The sequence below is a fragment of the Ovis aries genome, chromosome 3 (assembly GCF_016772045.2).
Source record: "Ovis aries strain OAR_USU_Benz2616 breed Rambouillet chromosome 3, ARS-UI_Ramb_v3.0, whole genome shotgun sequence".
NCBI lineage: Eukaryota > Metazoa > Chordata > Mammalia > Artiodactyla > Bovidae > Ovis > Ovis aries.
In genome coordinates, this window is record NC_056056.1 from 217,078,660 (window position 1) to 217,086,311 (window position 7,652).

Sequence of the window (7,652 nt, forward strand, 5' to 3'; positions counted from 1 at the left end):
TCCCCAAATCTAAATAACCAGCTCCAGCTCGCATTTGGTTATGGCAGTGCTGGGGTTGGAACTCATCTTGGCTTTGAGTTTTTCTTTCTTTTGTTAGGGATAGTATTAGGGGCTAAGGGTAATATTATGGGCTAAGTACACTAAAAAAGTTTTCTTTTTCCTGAGATTTGAATGATGTGAGTGATCCAGGATGCTGTTAAATAAGTTCCCCTAAGAAGTCCTAATGTTCCTCCTGATGCTTGTACCTATTTGGAGAAAGTGCGTTTTCCTTAAGACCAGCAGTAACTTGCCAATGGACCATCTCTAGGATTAAAAATTTTCTTATGTGAACATAATCGTTTGGGGCAAACTTGTTAAAACTGAAACCAAGCATAAAGAAGCAAAAGTGTTTCAGTGAACCTCCTGCATTTTAGTTCAACTCCAGCAGCAAGAAAACAAAACCACATAATCTAAGGCTCACGCCCAGCTCTCTGAAGCCCCATGTCTGCTAGTTCCTGTGTGGTTTGCATACAGACTGCTGGGCTGACTGGGGGTAGTTTGGAGGAGGGAGTAAGAAGTCGGGGAGGAGGAGGAAGCACTCAATGGATCTGTGAGCCTGTGCCCTGGTTTAGTGCGGTGTGTGGACGACAGCCCAAGGTGGATCCGACAGCCCAAGGTGGATCTGGACTCTGAAATGCAGTCATTTTGATGTCGAAATTCAGCTTCCTTCTTGCAAGAGAGGATTCTGACCATTCGGTGCAAAGCCATAAACTCAACCTCTTCTCTTCTGAAAGGTATGTCTTTATGCAACATCGGTCTACACGCTCTAGAGGTCTCAGATTTTTACCATTTGCAGAATGTTCTCTTGGAGTCAATCTAATTAAAATGAATCCCCTGGGCTCTGTAAATATTGGTTTTAATTTTCAGTTCATCAGCTAAGGTCTCTAAATCTTTTTCTGTAACAGTGTTTGTAGTAATAGGATTCAACTTCCAGTGAATAAACTAGAAGACTTGCTCCTTTCAGCCAACGTTATCCAAGAAGACTCCTCTAATTGGCTTCTGAGCCATCTCAGGGAAAGACTCTGGCCCTGGGATTACAGGGGTGGAATTCCCCTTCACCAGTGTCAGCACTTGTCAGGCGTGGGTGTGGGAGGTGAAGGGCAGAGTGGCAATGAATGAACGCTAGTACTGCACGGTCAGGATTTGTTCTTGGGGCTTGCATTTCTACTTCTGTTAGTGTTTATGTTGCCTTTACAAAGAACCCCAGATTAAGTTCCTTTACAAAAAGAAAAGTTTACTTTGAAATGAGATTCGAGAGAGTGTTGTCTATATTTATCCCTTTATTAACAGTTAACACTGTGTCCCCAAGACCATCTTCAGTTCAGGCATAAAATCTGAACACAACTCTTTGACACCCTACTCTTTGAACCTGAGGATTGAATATACCCACCAAAGATTAATCCAATTTAAAAATATCATGTTTACATATCTGGAATTAAGTCTTATTAATAAAGTATATATAACTTCATCTGTACATTACTGAAAGTATACATCCTCAGATGAATTAAGAGAAGGGAGAAATGTTTAGGATCTAAAACTCCAATAGAAAAGATTACACGTGCTCATGTTCTGTCATCTGAGGGTGGGAAACCTCAGGTTGAAAAATGTTTCATTACCTACAATTGCATTTATCATAGATTTATTACCTTTTCAGTGGGTCCTCTTTTCTCTTCTTTTTTTCTTAGTTTAGTTTCAGAAAGGACTGAGTATAAGCGTATTCTTCTTTAACAATGCAGTATTGTTTATAAAACTTCACTTTTATAAAATAATTTTAAAATGATCCTCTTTACAAAAGGATCCATTATTAAATAAGGAGCAACAATAAAATTTAGAACCATCTAACTGTATTTAAATTTCAAATTTTAAAAATTTTGATTGGTACCCTTTTGGAGAACTTGGGGTGGTTTTTTGGGTGAAGGGAGGCAGTCCTATATCATTGAATAAAACTATCTTTTTAGATTGAACTTAGAGTGTCTCTCATGTAGTAAACTGTAATCTGATTCTCCCATTATAATAGATTTTATTTTTTAAAAATGACTTTACTGAAGCATAGGGGAAGGAGGTGATTGATTTGTTCAAAATGCAGAAATATCTCTATTGCTAATATAATATCCTTTTGAATATCTTTTATATCTTAGGCCCTAATGAAAATATTCTATCTTTTTAAAAATTTCAATTGTCTTACATCTATTTCTTAGGGATATTGTAAGAATAAATGAGTTAACATAGATATGAAATGGCTTAGGAAAAAGGTGCTGTGAAACACAAGGTGATATCAGTATTAATGATTTCTTTGAATCTTGATCATTTTCTTCCCACCTTTTATGCAAAATATATCTGACTTACTGCCTGAAGCCATGTCTTTTATGTCTTTGCCTTCTGGAGGCGCTGAAAATGAGCCTGATTCCCACTTTTATTGATTCTCAGAGAATAACACCTGTAGGTTTTGGTGATTTGCAGTGCTCATTCCTGAAACAGAGCTTGCTTCTTTTCCTCACTCAGGAAAATTCTATAACCACTCCAGTATTCTTGCCTGGAGAATCCCATGGACAGAGGAGCCTGGCTGCCCATGGTCCATGGGGTCACAGAGAGTCGGACACGGCTGAAGGGATGGAGCAAACACGCATTTAAAAATGTGTGATTCCATCGGGATTTCTTAAGCAAGTTATAGTTGATGCTTGATTAGTCTGAGGAACAGAGGCTTCATTTTTGTGCAGTCATGAAACTCAAAACTTGGTGAAGAATCTTTATGGCCTAAGTTATTTGAATCAAAGGATGAGACTGACTGGCCCTCCTATTTGTCCATCTCAAGTGCTTAACTCAGCATGTCTTGATTTCTGAAGGAACAACACAGCCTCCTGTGCGTGCATCTTTTTTTGACCTCTGTACAATTTCTTAGGAAAATGTAGCCTCATTTAACAAATGAATGTTTATTAACACATTGTACGTTTACTATGTGTCAGGCCTTGTTCTAGGCACTGAGTTCTTTTCAACAATGTTAATATGACATTAGGTTTCAATAAGCTTGAACCAATGAGCCAATGGGAATTCAGTAAGTAATTTTTAGAAGACAGATTAAAAACATAAATTCATTCACAGCAAACATTTTGGAGAATTAAAAGAAATTATTACTAAGTGCGTGAAGATTAAAGTCTTAAGCTGCCCTCTAAAGAAGATGTAAGACCTACATCTTATGAACAAAGTGAAGTAAATGTCTAATCATAAAGAAAAGTTGAAATATTTATACAATGAATACTTCTATACTCACCTCCTAGATTCAACAGTTGCTATCTTTTTGACATATTTGTTCCACCTATTTGTATTTCTTTCTAACTACTTGTAAGTTAGACAAAATGATACTTCACCCCTAGATAATTCAGTACACATCAAAAAATAAGAACATTCTCCTACATAACTGCAATGCCATCATTATACCTAAGAAGATGAACAGTGACTCATTAATATCTAGTCTCTAAACCATATCTAACCTTAGCCATTTGTCCCCCAAATGTCTTCCATACCTTGAAAAAGCTAAGATCTAATTTTTTTAAAGAAACATATATTTTTTTACATGAAGGCTTTATGTCTTTTATTCAACATTAGCATTTTTGAAAAGGTTACGTGTTGTCTTGTTGAATGTTCTAATTTGATTTTGCCTAGCGGTGTCATTTAATTTGTTCCTCTATCCTCAATATTTCCCATAAACTCCAAAGTAGAAATAAAGCATTGATTGCATTTCAATTGAACGCATTTTACAAGGTGCTCCATATTGTGTCTCAACAGGAGACACTTAGTTCCAGATTGTCCCTCTATTTGAGACACTCGGTTTGGTCGGGGCTCAAGGTAGTGATCTCAGTTCAGGGGTCCTTTTGCAATTAACAAGTAGTCTGGCAAGATAATGCTTAGGCTTTGTGATGATATCCTATTTCCCAACAAACCTCACTCAGTGGCTTTAGGTGATAATCCTTTCCTAAATCAACTATTTGTTTGGGGGTTATATACATTTTCAGTATACTTTGAAGAAGGATTAGACATACACATTTGTTGTTATCAGCAGACACAGCAGATATTTGAGTGTTTTTCTAAGTTCAGGTAATAACAACCATGATGATGATGATGATAGTAATAAGTAGCATTTACTGAGTGCTTGCTACAGAGCCAGATGGTCCAGGTTGGAGGGCCAATCCTTCAGTTACTAACTAGGCCAACTGGGACAAGATACCTGGTCTTTCTATGTCTTAGTTTCTTTAGCTATAAAATGAGAGTGATAATGGTAGCTATCTTATCATACTGTTTTGAAGATTAAGTAATTTATACACATAAAGTTTCTGAAACAGTGTCTGTTATGCTATTTGCCAACAGCACTGTACCGGTGTTAACTCATTTTGCTTCTCCTAAGGGCACAATGAAGCAAGGGCTAATATTACCCTCTTTTGTAAGTGAGGAAACTGGGGTGCAAAGAGTTTAGGTCATTTGCACAAGGTCACTTAACTAGTATGTGGTAGAGCCTTGACTTGAACCCAGGTGGTCTGATTCCAGAGCATTCTCTCCAAAGGCTCCTGACACGTGGAATGAGAAGGAACAGAAATGGAACTGAACGAAAAGCAGATACAGCCTGCCCCCACCCTGGCATCCTATCACCGCCCAAGTTTTAAGTTCTTTTGAGTTATTCAAAACCTGAGACTCTCACTACCAAAATATATTTTAGGTTTTGTTCATCTGATAATAGCACTCTAGTAAGCATAGATGAGTACGCTTATTGCAATTCTAGAGCTTCAGGCTCTATATAAGAAAGTCTAAATGTTAGAGATCATGTTAAGACTGGAAAATGTAGACCTATTCAATGTGAAGGAAGAGGAAGGGAAAACACTGAAAGGAATAATACAAGAGGGGAGTTATGAGACCTCAGAGTCTTGGGGCAGAAGATGATATTTTGATACAGTCAAGGGGAGAAACCGCCTCTCGTTTTTCACATTACTGTACTGTGTAAAATTTTACCACTAAAACACAAGATTATAGCCATTGTCAGATTTATAAAAGACCACATTGGGTTTCTTTATGGGATGATGGATGAGTCTTGGTAGTAGGTAACTTCTCTGGTTGGCTATCTCGGTCACTCAGACATTCCATAAGTCAGTCTGTGTCTTTGGAAATAAGTAACTGTACACAGAAAAGGCCTCACAAACTAGGGATTGGTCCCTACCCCTTCATTAGCATTAAAAAAGGATTCCAGTGCTGTCTTATTCACTCCTATTGCTGCTACAGAAAGCTCTCAAGTGTGATTTTCTAAAGAGAACTAAAAATAAATGAGAAAAAAATCCAACATTAATAATGTTTTTACACATTTCCAACACAAGCATTGCTAAATTGGTCCTGCCTTTTCATGTTCTTTAATGAAAAGCAGGCTACTTGATCAATTGGTCATGAATAATACTTTTTCATTTGTTTTTCTCCACACCTCTCAGCCTTCCAGAACCACAGGCTTAACGTGGCAGCCTACAAATGGTTTACGATTTGTGTCTGTTGTCTAGTGCTTTATGGGAAAATGCTGGAAACAAACTGCTGGAAACTCAGTAGGAACTCAGTAAATAATAAGTAGATAGTTCTCTTGCTAAATATAATTTTAAAGAAAAATCTTTTAAAATACCTAGGACATTCTACCAAGGAAGTACACTAGTAGAAAAAGAAAAAAAAAAAAACCTTTATCATTTTATCTTTTGAATTTTCATCTTCATTTTATAAGAGATAGACTTTTAGCTGTTTAGGGAGCAAAGCGTGAGGTCAGATTAACTCCCCTCCCCCGAACAGATTTGTATTCTAAAAATGTGGATTATTGAATGGTAAAGCTAGCAAGGAGATCCCAACTACACAGTAAATCTAAGAAAATTGTCATATTTCAGTACATTAGATCAACCTTTTATTGATCATAAACATGTTGATATCCACAGCACAGAGGTTCTTACTGGTGGTGGTGAGGCTAAACGTGCAGAGAGTTTCAGAGACACATTTAGGAAGCTGATGAAAGCTATAGAAGCACTCCCCAGGGGTGAAAAAAATATGCCTAGCATTCACTCACACACACCTTTACACAGAATATTCAGTGGCTCATGGACACTCCCTGCCTCCCCCTCCACCACCACCAGCAGAGTCCATCCATGTATCTTCAGAAGGAAAAACATGCTTTATATGGAATTCTTTTCTTTTTTTAACCTTACCTTTTTTTTTTTTTTAACTTGAGCCTTATAAAGTTTTAAAAAGCATTTCACACGTTATCTCATTTGATCTGCCTATGATCTTTGAGGCAGGCAGACCACATATTTTGCCTCTCATGTTGCAGAGTGGGAAGGGCAAAGCTCTCAAGTTTAAGTGACTTGCTCAAGGTAATTTTGCTAACGTCTACCAAGACATAGTACCAAGGCTGTGAAATTGTAGCCAGGGTTCCTTCTCCCACACTGGTCTGGGCACAGCATCAAGGAACTCTTGGCGCAGGTTCTGGAAATCTGAATTCTGGCTTTATTGGAAACTACCTGCGTGACCTTGAATGTGACACTATAACCTCTCTGGGCCTCAGTTTCCTTCTCAATTGAGTGAGAGGTTAGACCACATGTTCTCTGAAGCCCCTTCCGTTCTCTGTTGCAAACTATCTCATCCTTCTGCAGTCTGAGAGCAGAGAGAAATGACCTTTTCAGTGACAGATGGCAAGACCTTTCACCCTTCCCTGTAGGTCATAAGAGCTGGCGTCCAGTTCAGATGGGTTCCTTTTCAATGTCCAAATCCTTTTAGAAACTAGCAGCATGGATCACGCTTTTGTGGGCTGCTTGTGTGTTGTGCTACTGGTTGCCTCCTTTTCCTGCAGGGCTGGCAGTCTCACAACAACTTTGCTCCAACCCTGTGCTCTGCATCAGACAGACGTACCACGGTATTTTATGATCCCTCTTGGGCAGTTCAGAATATGATATGGAAATAAAGAATGCTGATGGACTTATTTGGGGCTAATAGAACTTATCCTTCCGAAAAGGTTATTTCTCTTGAAGGACGCACATCTTCCACCTGATTTTTCATCACTAGCAGTTATTTCCTTTAACGTCTCTGAAATGTGCTTGGAAATTGGAGTCGAGAGAGAGCTAGCAGCACTGAACACAGATGCCCTGAGACGAGAAAGGATGTGACCAAACCCTTTCTTTTGGGAGATGGTTGAAGAATCTTTGAATCAGTATAATTAGGACAAATGTGTGTGTTAGCCTTTGTTCCAGATTTCTAAAAAGTGTCCACAGTGTATGGACATACAAAACCCATGATACAGCCCCAGTTTTATTTTGGACTTCTCCAGGAAGATAAAACAAGCAGAAAATTCTCATGCTTCATATGTCAGTAAACCAGGCTTTTATAATATCAGTTGTCAAACGGTAGTAACTCAGAATCAAAATTCTTCTATGCATCACAGAAACCACCCTGCTCTTAGTCTTCTGAAGCATCTGAGCCAAGTGCTATTAGCACAGACAGACTGGCTACCCCAGCAACCAGGGAGGTGTCAGTCTCTACTTGTGATTAACAGCCAATGATAAAAAATCGGGGGCCCTGTCTTTTTGCTCACTGCATCTTCTACCTGAACG

At 38.5% G+C, this 7,652-nt stretch overlaps 1 protein-coding gene across 2 annotated transcripts in view; it reads left to right on the plus strand.

The window, feature by feature from the left end:
• The first annotated feature begins 534 nt into the window (after positions 1 to 534).
• Positions 535 to 7,652, plus strand: part of GRAP2 (GRB2 related adaptor protein 2) — a 71,254-nt gene continuing 64,136 nt past the window's right edge. For both annotated transcript variants that reach the window (XM_060414277.1, XM_012175674.4), the window contains exon 1: positions 535 to 773. The gene's annotated coding sequence lies outside the window, so the exon portion shown is untranslated. The remainder of the gene's footprint in view (positions 774 to 7,652) is intronic.